Source organism: Crocuta crocuta, unplaced genomic scaffold (genome assembly GCF_008692635.1).
Source record: "Crocuta crocuta isolate KB4526 unplaced genomic scaffold, BGI_CrCroc_1.0 scaffold143, whole genome shotgun sequence".
Classification (NCBI taxonomy): Eukaryota; Metazoa; Chordata; class Mammalia; order Carnivora; family Hyaenidae; genus Crocuta; species Crocuta crocuta.
In genome coordinates, this window is record NW_027529175.1 from 2110839 (window position 1) to 2122963 (window position 12125).

The window sequence follows — 12125 nt, forward strand, 5'->3', positions numbered from 1 at the left end:
GCCCTCCCGCCGACTTTCCCTGTGCCTGTCCCGGCCGCGGGCCCAGCGCGGGTGCCCGGTCCTCCCGCGCCCGAGGTCAAGGCGTCCCCGGCTCAGCTCTCCCAGCCCTGGGAAGCGCCCGGTGGGAAGCGTAGGTCTCAGAAACCGCGGCCAGGTGACGAGTGGAGGCACCCCTTTCTGAGGACTGTACCCCCCTCTCTCGTAGGGTTTCTTGCCTTTCCTCAAGGTGAGGACAAGGTGACTGGGGGGCGCGGTCGTTGTTGCGTCCACTAGGCCCAGGGTCTGAAGGCCTCACTTCTCATCTCTCGGCAGCAGAGACTTGCTAGCCGGCTGCACATACGATTGTCCGACTTGGAGTCTGGAGAAGAGATTAGTATTCTGTTCCGCTCTAAGAATGTCCTGCGGAACATATAGCCAAGAATGCGAGGGGACTTTCCGGGCCCAGAGTTAGTAAATAGTAATGATAACGGTAGTCTGTCGTTTTTGCAAGATTGCAAGACTGTTTTCACTCCTCGTCATACATATCATTTGATTCATATAATCATCTGGTGGGATGATGATTCTCATTCGATAGGTGGCAAAACCGCTAGAAGTAGGTGAAAGTTTCTGCTCTTTTGAGTGTCCCGAAGTGCTGTGGCCTGAGCATCTGCCCAGCTTGCCCTTGGCTTCTTGTTCATGCCAGCTTGTCTTCACAGAACTTTTCTGGGCCAGAGTATGATCCTTCAGCTAATAGTTGTATTTGTGAGAGTACCGGTATAGAGAATTTTGAGCTCACAGTTAGTTGCTTTTCAATTACAAGGTGGGAGGATAAAGAGACTCATCGGTTTGACCTTGACTCTTTTGTTACGAACAGTCTAGAAAATTGACTGTGACTGCCAGATGTTTTTTTTTTCACTCATAACTTGGCAACACCAGGAAGGAGTTACATGCAAGGTTTCAATATCGAAGCATGTATTTCATTAATAAAAATCAAACATTACACATTCTCTGATAACCTTTTACATTTTAACTTTGTGAATCTCCTTTGAATCAAGTGGCTCAACTTTGAAGCTAAAATTAAAGAAGTTATGTGCTGTACTCTAGGGAAGCGTTGGGTTAGTTGGGTTGTTATCGCTTTTTTTAAAAATCACGTTGCTGAAATTTAGACCATATGGCTTAAAATGAAATCACCATTTATCTTAAATACTTCTGATCTCTCGATTCTGGGCAAAGACAAGGGGTTTGTCCTATTTCAGATATTTTGATTCCTGAGGTTAACATAGAAATACAGGTGGTTATTTTTTCCAATCCTGTTGTCCCGTAATGTAATGAAGGCAGACAATATTATTTGGAAGTTAAATGATTACCGATTTAGTGATCTTGGAAGAGAGGATCAATATCACAGTATTTTTGAACTGAAAGAAGATCTTGGAAAGCATGAGTGTAGGCTGGTATAGAAAGAGATCTGGGCCATAGTTCATGTTCTGTCCTGACCCTGTGACCTTGAGCGCATTACTTCTGGATTCCGGTTTCCTCATCTGTCAATTTGGGATGATCTTCATTTACAAATGCTTATTGAATACTGGTAATAGGCTTCCAATCAGATTGTTATGAAGAAATAAGAAAATGTAATATCTTTGCTTATGATCATCATATAGTCCCACTTCCTCTTTTACAGGTGGATAATCCAAGACCTTGAGAACCTGAGTGACTTACAGTAGCAGAGTGAGGATTAAAATCCAGGTGTCCTCGGGGCGCCTGGGTGACTGAGTTGGTTAAACATCTGACTTCGGCTCAGGTCATGATCTCACGGTTTGTGGGTTTGAGCCCTGCATTGGGCTCTGTGCTGACAGCTAGCTCAGAGCCTGGACCTGCTTCAGATTCTGTATCTTCCTCTCTCTGACCCTCCCCTGCTCACGCTCTCTCTCTCTCACAAATAAATGAAAAAACATTAAAAATTAAAAAAAAATAAAATCCAGGTGTCCTTGTTTGTTCATTCAGCTAAGATGAATGAACAACATTTTATACTGCACTGCTTCTTAATAGCCAGGCCGTCTTAAGTAATGGCCAGCTAACACTGTCCTCTGAGAACCTTGTAAATTTATCTCTGTTGTGTTTAGCTACATTTGAGAAGTGATGGTACTATCTTAGTTGTTGTGTCTGCAGAACCCTGTCCATGCATTCAGTTTATTCCTACTTCATTCACTGCATATTTATTGATATCTACCACTTGCTTCGAATATGAGGATAGGTGAAGCAGATGGTTCCCATTCTCATGGAGCTTCTACTCCATGTATTCTAATGTATTTTACTGCAGATGGCCTTGGAGGTCTTTCCCAGCCAAAATATTTTTCTTCTGCCCTTGGCTGGACCAAAGGTGAAGGTAATAGAATGATGGCAATTACTACCACTACTAAGAGTAGATAACATTTACCCTACTGCATGCCAGTAATCACACATGATCCTGTGAGATAAGACAGACCTATTGGAAATAGGATTAGAGAAGAAACAGTATATGGTTATATACCGTTAACCATGTTTAAGAACATGGTTTCTGGCATCACTATCTGGACTTGAATGCTGACTCTAATACTCACTAGGCTTTCAGCAGGTTACTTCACCTGTGTGTGCCTGTTTCCTCATGTAAGATACAGATAATGATACTATATCTGACTTATCTAATTATCACATCATAGTTGCAAAGTATCTAGACCTTTGCCTGTATCTAGTAAGTGCTGTATAATTGTTAAGTAAGATGAAATAAACTTGCCTAGTGCCTTATCACTAGTTCACAGTAGGTGTGATTTGAATTTGTACCTTTCTGATTCCAGAGCTGAAGTCCTAGCACCTGCACTATACTTCCCTTTGGCATCGAGACTCAGCCTGTCAACCAGGGTAACATTAATGCTTCATAACCTGAGAACAGATCTCCTTAAGTTGAAAGTGTTTAACTGTTTAACAGTGCCTGCCACCATGTAGTAAGGTTAGAAACAGTCAAGAAAACAGAGGTGAAGATTTTGAGATGCCACATTCATTCTCTGGTGTTTATTTTTTATTCTTGTGCACATGAATATGGATGGTAAATAAAAGTGGTTGGGCACTTGCAAATACATTTCCTAGGTCTTTGGTTTTGCTTTGAGGTGCTAGGGTGCTGAGTTCTCATCATGTGACCTTGAGGAAGTCCTGTAAACTCTCACATGTAAATCTGAGATGGCAGTTAACTATAGAGGAGTCTGACATATTTGGCAGAAGTTAAGTTCTCAATAAAGTGCCATGTTTAAAAAAAAAAACAAACCTTGGGGCTTATGAAACATCATTTTTTTAAAAAAATTTTTTTACATTTATCTATTTTTGAGAGACAGAGTGAGGCAGTGCACAGGTGGGGGAGGGGCAGAGAGAAGGAAGCCGAATTCGAAGCAGGCTCCAGGCTCTGAGCAAGCTGTCAGCACAGAGCCCAACGTGGGTCTTGAACCCACAAACCACAAGATCATGACCTGAGCTGAAGTTGGATGGCCAATAGACTGAGCCACTCAGGTGCCCCTGAAACAGGTCTTTTTTGATTTCATGTCACTATAGTACCGTCTTGAGTGTCCTGTCGTGCAGGTTGATGCGAGTTGAGTAAATGAATGAATGATTGAATGGATGAGAAAACAAATTTCCAATCTCAGATTTGAGCAGAGGGAATAGAGTCACCATCTTGAGAACTAGGAGAGCACACCGTGGGCTTTTGAGCCAGCTATTCCCAAAATGTTTAGTGGACGTTTACCATACGCCTAACACTGTTCTAGACACTGACAGTGCAATAGTGAACAAAAAGAGTGGAGCTTATGTTGTACTTTTGAGGAGACAGAAAATAAACAAGTAGACAAATAAGAAAATTGTAGCTACTAAGTGCTACGAGGAAGGTAAAGAAGGATTGTGTGGCGGAGAGGGTAAGGATGGGGGTGTGACATGGCGTTCACTGTGGTGCTTGGGGAAGGCCCTCAGAAGAGGTAACATTTGAACTGATACTTGAATGATAAGTCTGCCCTCTAGTACTTTGGGAGGGGAGATTTCAAGTAGGAGCAACATGGGCAAAGCACTTGATGTAGACACAAACTTTGTGTGTTGAAGATAAGAAATAAGGCAAGTGTTGGGGTGCCTTGCTGGCTGATTGGTGGAGGGTGTGACTCTTGATCTCTGACTTGTGGGCTCGAGCTCCACTTTGGGTGTAGAGATTACTTAAAATCTTTTTTTTTTTAAATGTTTATTTTTGAGAGAGAGATAGAGTGGTAGCCGGAGAAGGGGAGAGAGAGAGGGAAGACACAGAATCTGAAGCATGCTCTAGGCTCTGAGCTGTCAGCACAGAGCCCGATGTAGGGTTCAAACTCACAAACGGAGAGACCATGACCTGAGCCAAAGTCAGATGCTTCATCAACTGAGCCACCCAGGGGCCCCTAAAAATAAAATCTTAAAGAAGAAAGAAGGCCTTTGTGGCTGAGGTGTTTAGAGGAGAGGAAGGTCTGAGCAAGAGATGGGGGTAAGGTCATGTAGGCTTTGGTTTTACTCCCAAGTGGAATGAAAATCTACTGGAAGCTTTTGTTCCCCGCAACCCCACGCCCCCACACACAAAGGTTTGGAGGCAGAGAGTGACAGGATCTGATTTATGGTTGAAGAGAATCATTTGGATTGCTGAATGGATGATGGACTACACAGGGACAAAAGACAAGGCAGGGAGACCCGTGCGGGCTGTTGGAATCATCCAGAGAGTGGTGACGGTGTGTGGGACTAGGCTTCTGGTAATGGAGATATTTTGGAGGCAGATGGATTGGATGTGACCTGTGAGGGATAGGGAATAATTAAGGATGACTCCTAGGTTTGTGGTCTAAGTACCTGAGGGGAGTTGAATTTGGTAGTCGTGTTTGCATAATACCTGTAACATGGCTAAAGCTTGTTTATAAATTTTTGATCCTTCCATCAGCTCTCAAACAAGTACCTGAATTTCACAGGTGAGGAAGCCTAGATGGGGTCAAGTGTCTTGCCTAGGGTCCCTCACTGGAGTATGAGCATCATTTCCAAAGTGAGCCCTGTGCTGTCTCTGGCTTTTTCCTGGTTCCTCATGCCTCCCAGAGGGCTGCCTGGTTCCTACTTCAAGGGAGTGTTGATGCTTGAACCGCCTCTTTGCTGGCTCCAGCTTTCTTTGACTTGTTTTTCTCTGCACCTGTTTAAGATGGTAGTGGTAGGCTTTGGGCGTCTGTGTATGAAAGAGGGGAGGGACCACAGGGTGGCTACTTGCATTCTTTAAACAGCTTTGCAAATATCAGGAACCTGAGAGGGACTTCCTCTGCCATGGACTTCTCTATCCTTATCTATTGTATCTTCAAGCAGGGTTTCAGCCCTCTGTGGCCCTCAGGTTACACATCTGCAAAATGGGGCTATTGGAGCACCTGCGTGGCTCAGTCGGTTAAGGTCCAACTTTGGCTCAAGTCGTCATTTCATGGTTCGTGAGTTCGAGCCCTGCATCACGCTCAGACTCACTGCTGTCAGTGCAGAGCCCACTGCAGATCCTCCGTCCCCCTCTCTTTCTGCCCTTCCCCTGCTCCCGCTTTCTCTCAAAAATGAATAAACGTGTTTTAAAATATGGTACCCTTAATAGCTACCCAGTAAGAAGGGTCCTGAAGGCCAACTCTAATATACTATAAACATTTGTGAATAATTTCTGTTACTGTAGGAATAGACCCTTAATTTTTTTTTAACTTATTTTTGTCTTTATTTTTTAAGGAATAGGCCCTTTCTGACGTTGAGAATAGGGGCAGGTTTTTTCCTCAGATTGTTTCTGAATGAACCTGTAGAAACTTTTCTTTATTTGGGGGGTCTTAAAAGGCATGGATAATGGTTTTCTTGGGTTCATTCTGCAAAATTTGGGTCAAAGGAAAGGACACCAGTTTTGGAGTCAGGTCTGGAATTCCACCTTTGCTCGGAGACCATGGACAAAATAACATACTAGAGCCTCAGTTTCCTCATTTGTAAAGTGGGCCTACTACCTTCTGCCTCAGGATACTTGTGAATGTTAAGTACGACTGTGTGTATAAAATACGTAGTGCCTGGGTGGTTCAGTCATTGAAGCATCAGACTTTAGCTCAGGTCATGATCTCACAGCATGGGTTTGAGCCCTATGTCAGGCTTGCTGCTGTTAGCAACAGAGCCTATTTCTTATCCTCTGTCCCCCCCTCTCTGCCCCTCCCCACCTGGTTCATTCTTTTTCTCTTTTAATAAATAAGTAAATTAAAAAAAAAAAAAAACCTAGGGCAAATCTGGTGCCTGGTACAGGCACTTGGTGAATGTTGGTCTCAGTCTCCAGCTCTGGAGATGGCGTACAGCCTGCATTGCCTTGGGCATTTTTCCTGAGCTCTTATATTGAAAAAAAAGACTGGCTCTAGGGAAACTGCTTGTTCCTCTCCTAATCTCCATGGACTTCGGGCATGTAGTGCAGGAAAACCTTTTGGTGCTGCTGTAAGAGTTGGGAGAAGAGGCAGAAATAAATCTATTGGTTTCCTGATTTTATGCTCTAAGTTGAAGGGCAACATTGGGAAAATGAGCTCTAGAATTACATTTGTAGTATTTTCATCATCTAAGTCCAGGGCCTCGGGGAAGTTTGGCCTACCGGGAGTGTTCCTCTTCTGCCCCGCACAGTCTGAGACAGCTTTGATTGGGAGCTTCAGTTCTGGGGCCAGTTGTGAGAGGAACCAAAGAGGTTTCAGGAGCCCCCTCATCCCCTCCCCTTCAGTGCTGTGTAGCTGGGTTCCTTCACCTTCTGCTCGACATTTGTGTTGTTCTTAAAAACAAACTCTTTTTAATGTTTATTTATTTTTGAGAGAGACAGAGTAAGTGGGGGACGGGCAAAGAGAGAGGGAGACAGAATCCGAAGCAGGCTCCAGGCTCTGAGCTGTCAGCACAGAGCCCGATGCAGGGCTTGAACCCGCAAACTGCGAGATCATGACCTGAGCCAAAGTTGGATACTCAACCGACTGAGCCCCCCAGGCACCCCTGTGTTGTTCTTACTGTCCACTGAGAGCCGTAGAGCTGGTTTAAGACAAAGTCCTTTGTATCCTGGTGAGGAAGAAGTCACTTCATGACTACAATAGGCAGAAGCAAGGAGGGAAGGGGTGTGGGCCATCATGGAACTTGGGTGTCATGGGGGAATGTTTAGTGTGACATGGCCCGTGTCAGAGATCCCAGTCACTGAACTAGCTCTTATTTTACAGCGACTGCACCATTTGCTTTCAAAACACCCCTAAGAAGCGGGTATCGTTAACCTGTTTTCATGATGAAAGTGAGAACCACAGAGGTTCAGTAGTTAGTACGGCACGCAGCAGAGCCAGGTTCTGAATGCACATTTGTTTGCAGAACCCAGGGTTTTTACCACTTGACCAAACTTTCTCGAGGATAGGGAGTAAAAAGTAGACCTTGTGGAGTAGGCTGGATATAGGGGACACAGTTCAGGTGGGTCCCTGCCCTGTTTAGATGTATGTCTATTTGGGGGCCTCGATTGCCTCCTGCCCCAAATACCAGCCAGACTTGGGTGGGAGAGGCTAGAGGTGTGAGTCCCACAGAGGCAGCTTTATTCCTTGACTGTACTGTGGGTCAGCCTCACAGGCTGCCTATTGAGCTTGTGGAAGGTGCCCTTCCTAAGTGTGTTAGTGCAGAGCTGCTCGGGGGCCAGAGCAGGGCTTGGATTTGTATGCAGTTCACAGCGTGCCTGGGGTCCCTGCCACGGACATTGGCAGCAAAGGACAAGTAAGAGGATGAGTAATTCCTGAAAGGAACTCCTTTGGAGACTGGCTGCCTTGGAGCCCAGTTTGAGGCTGTGGCTTGGAGAGAGACACTGCTCCCTGCCCCCTTCCCAAGCCTCTGAACAGGGCTGCATCACCTTTTGTGCCCGCCAGTTGCATAGCAACCAAACTAGCTGATTGCCTCCTCGTGGGAGAGAACTGTGTAGCTCTGGATTCTTGGGGAGGTGCCAGGCATCACCCCCCAGCGGTGGGAAAATTTTGTTAGAAACAGCAGAGGTGTGGGAAGATGCTGCTTTAGGAGGGCTCTGCCTGCCAGGCATTCCCATACAGCCCACCAGACGAAGCCTGCCTGAGGCTGCCCTGCCAGGAAGAGCCGGGCAGCTACAAGCTAACAGCTAGGAGTCTGAAGGCTGCTGAGGGTCATGGTCAGGGGAATCAGGGGTCTTACCTACCGAGACCTTGAAGTCTTCCTGGTGAGATGGGCTGCCTCACAAGGTAGCGTGTTCCCCCACTGCTGGACAGGGCTTGCATAGGTTGGATAGGTCCGTCCGTGTTAGGCATTGAAGGGCAGCATGAGTGGATAGATGAGACCTTTTCGGCCCCATTTCAGTTCTGTGACATGCTGCCCTCGTGCTTGGGACCTGCTCTGGGGCTCCCGGTCTCTAGGGACATGGTGGAAAACGACAGCCCTTTCCTTTGTATAATTCATGGTGTGTTAGTAGCAGCGTATCTTCCCAGGAGAACCGAATAATAGCAACTTACATGTATTAAGGAACTGGGTTCCTGTCAGGAACCCAGCAGCTGAGCTCTGTGCTTTTCACATATTTTTTTCCTCAAAGAATGTGCTGCATTCATAAAAACTCTACTCCCCATTCTAGTCCCCAAGGGCAAACACTAAAAGGAATTTCGTGTTTATTATTCCGGATTTTTTTCTCTGCATTTGCAAAGCAGTACATTGTCTATAATCGTCACAAAATCTCTGCTCTTTTATCCCCACTTCACAGAACAGGAAACAGGTTCAGAGAGGTGAAAAATCTTGTCTGGGGTCCCATAGTTAGGGGAGCTGCGATTCTGAGCCAGATCCATCCAGCTTCAGAGTGGATGCCTTTCCTTTTACTTGGCATGGGTTGGAGTGTTTCCACAGTGGCACTCTGCAGGTCAGAATGGTGCTGGTGACTTGTCTTTTCCTGAAGCAGCTGCATGAGGAGACCAGGCCTCCTCCAGGAGCCCAGGCTGTTTGCACAGCTCAGCCACTTCTCAGCTTGCCCCACGTTCTGGTGCTCACCGACTCTTGGTTCCCTAAGGCAGTGCTGGCATGTGCCATGCTTCACAGGATGGACAAAAGGTCAGGCTGGCTCCCTGCCTGAAAATGTCAGTCCCTTTGGTTTGGACTGTTCTCTGGATAGAAGTGTTCCAAGGGAAGATTTCTGTCCTTTGGGAAGAGAGAGTAGCTTGTCTGATTTTGGCCAGATGGGAAGGTGAGAGTTCTGTCTGGGTGTGCACATGACACACCACAGGGTGCATCCATTTTCCTGTGTGTGTCTCCATGAACGGGCGCTGCTGGCTCAGCACCTCTGCCTGAGGCACTCAGAATGTGAACTTGAAGGCACGATGAAGAGGCTTGTGTTCAAATTCTGGCTCTGCCTTCATCTCTTTCATCACCAAATATTTCTTGAACTCCTGTGTGTCAGACATTATTCTAGGCTCTGAGGATACATGGTAACCTGACTAGACAAGTTTTCTGTCTTTATGGAGCTTACATTTTAGTGGAGTATACTCTCTCATCTGTCTAAGTCTCTATTTTCTCATCTGTACAAGGGACAAGCTGACTTGGAACAATCCTACTTGGCACAGTTTTTGGGAAGGTGACATAAGATAATCTTTGTTATCTTGCCTGGCACAGTTTTGCTTCTTTTTATTTCTTGCTTTGGGTACGTTTCTTCCTTCAGAATTTGTTCTGGGCGCACCTGGGTGGCTCAATTGGTTAAGTGTCCGACTTCAGCTCAGGTCATGATTTCACTGCTCGTGAGTTCGAGCCCCGTGTCAGGCTCTGTGCTCACAGCTCAGAGCCTGGAGCCTGCTTCCAATTCTTTCTCCATCTTTCTGCCCTTCCCCAGCTTGTTCTCTCTCTCAAATATAAAATAAAACATAAAATTAAAAAAAAATTTGTTCTGTGTCAGTAGAGGCAGGATCAGCAGAGCCTCCCCTACTCCCTTGGAGCCCAAGAGATTTGTATCCCATCCAGTAAAGGAGGGGGCACTGCCAGGACCAGACTCCACCACAAGCACTCCGGTTCAGCAGTTGGGACTAAGAGCCCCCATCAAGGGCTGAGCCCACCTGGCTGTTGGGCCAGAGCGGAGGTTGAAGGACACCTGTAGCACAGTGAGAAGATCATGGGCTCTGTGGTTTCCCAGCTGTGTGACCTTGGGCAGGCCACTTCTGTATCTGGGCCTCTGCGCCTTCAGGGCAGTTAGGCTGAGCTTTGTACAGCAAAGTTCCAGAGTAGCTGAAACGGAGCAGAGTGACAGCTAACAGCTATTTAATACTCCAAAACAGTTTTGTGGGCATCTGGCTACTATGGGAGACTCCCACCCAAGTGTAAAATTAGGGAGTTGTTTTCTAGCAGAGGAAACACGGTATGGATGCCTACAATGTTGAAGACATGATTAGGATTTTCAAGGATTGGAAAAGCTGAGGTGTGGAAGAGTGACTAGGCCCATTTCATCTGGTTCCAAAGGGCAGGGCTAGGAAGTGAGGCCTGCTGAGTGTCAGACACTGGACCACAGGTGCTCTCCTTAATCCTCACTGCAACCCGGGAAGGTTATCCCCACTTAGAGATGAGACGTGGATGTGTAGATGCTAAGTACGGCCACAAGGTTACACAGCTTGTTGGGGGGCAGAGTTGGGATTTGAGCCCAGGTCTCCAGTGCTGGAATCTGTATTCTGATGTGATGGAGGCATGTTTCAGTTCAGTATAAGAAGCATTTGTTGTGGGAGCGCCTGAGTGGCTCAGACAGTTAAGTGTCCAGCTCTTGATTTCGGCTCAGGTCATGATCTCATGGTTTTGTGGGTTCGAGCTCCACATCGGGCTGTGCACTGTCAGTGCAGAGCCTGCTTGGGATTCTCTTTCTCTCTCTCCCTTCCTCCCCCGACATTCCCAGCTCGTGCTCTCTCTGTCTTTCTCAAAATAGTAAATTTAAAAAAATTATTTAAAAGAGGCATTTGTTGTGGTTGGAAAGTATTAGTACTATCCAGTAGTGGAATCTGGAAGAAAATAACTTCCTGGCCCCATCCTGTTGAATTAGTGGCCTGTGGAGGTTGCTGAAGAGAGGTTTCTGCTCAGTCCTGCTCTAGGCTCCTTTGTTCCAGAGGAAGCAGAGGTTTAGGGCCTAGTGAAAGTATTTCTTTTAGATAAGGGCCTGTTATTTACCCGGGAGGATTTCACAAGGCCTGGGACTTGGGTTCCAGGTGTGGGAAACAGTTTTCGTATTTCCTGATCGTTATGATTTCCAGGTTGGCTGCTGGCCTTACAGGTAATCTCAGGAATGTCTCTGGGTCCCAGGGCCAAGTTGAACTGAGCACTGAGTATGTTTTCCTTTTGGGCTTAGGAAATAAAAACAATTCTAGTAGGTTATTGCGTTTTTAAATAAAATTCTTATTTTAAAAAATTTTTTAATGTTTTATTTATTTCTGAGAGAGACAGCATGAGCAGGGGAAGTTCAAAGAGAAGAGGAGATACAGAATCTGAAACAGGCTCCAGGCTGTGAGCTAGCTGTCAGCACAGAGCCCGACGCGGGGCTCAAACCCAAGAACCGCGAGATCATGACCTGAGCCAAAGTAGGACATTTAACCGACTGAGCCACCCAGGCACCCCTAATTAAATTTTTTAAATGTTTGTTTATTTTTGAGAGACAGAATGTGAGTGGGGAGGGGCAGAGAGAGAAGGAAACAGAATCTGAAGCCGACTCCAGGTTCTGAGCTGTCAGCACAGAACCCAATGCAGGGCTTCAACCCACGAACCATGAGATCATGACCTGAGCCGAAGTCAGATGCTTAACTGACTGAGCCACCCAGGCGCCCCTGTTATGTTTTTTTATATGCCACAAATTATCATCCTTCTTCAAATAATACTGATTCAGACCACTTGTTACCCCCAACCACATAGCAAATTATAGTACTCAGTAATATCTGTTTTTAAGGTAAAATTAATTTCTTAACTTTCTTTCTTGTTTACAAAGGTAATTACTCATTTTAGGAAAGTTGGAAAATACAGAGGTATAAAGTATATCAGGGGCGCCTGCGTGGCTCAGTTGGCTGAGCATCCGATTCTTGATTTCAGCTTAGGTCATGATCCCAGTTTTTTTTTTTTTTTTT

General features: G+C 45.9%; 1 protein-coding gene across 2 annotated transcripts in view; it reads left to right on the plus strand.

Moving 5' to 3' along the window:
- ACO2 (aconitase 2) overlaps positions 1 to 12125 on the plus strand; it is a 52198-nt gene that overhangs the window by 283 nt on the left and 39790 nt on the right. The window contains exon 1 of one of the 2 annotated variants that reach the window (XM_077757949.1): positions 1670 to 1777. The exons of the other annotated variant lie outside the window; for it this stretch is intronic. The gene's annotated coding sequence lies outside the window, so the exon portion shown is untranslated. Of the gene's footprint in view, positions 1 to 1669; positions 1778 to 12125 lie in introns of those variants that run through there. 2 annotated transcript variants of the gene reach the window in all.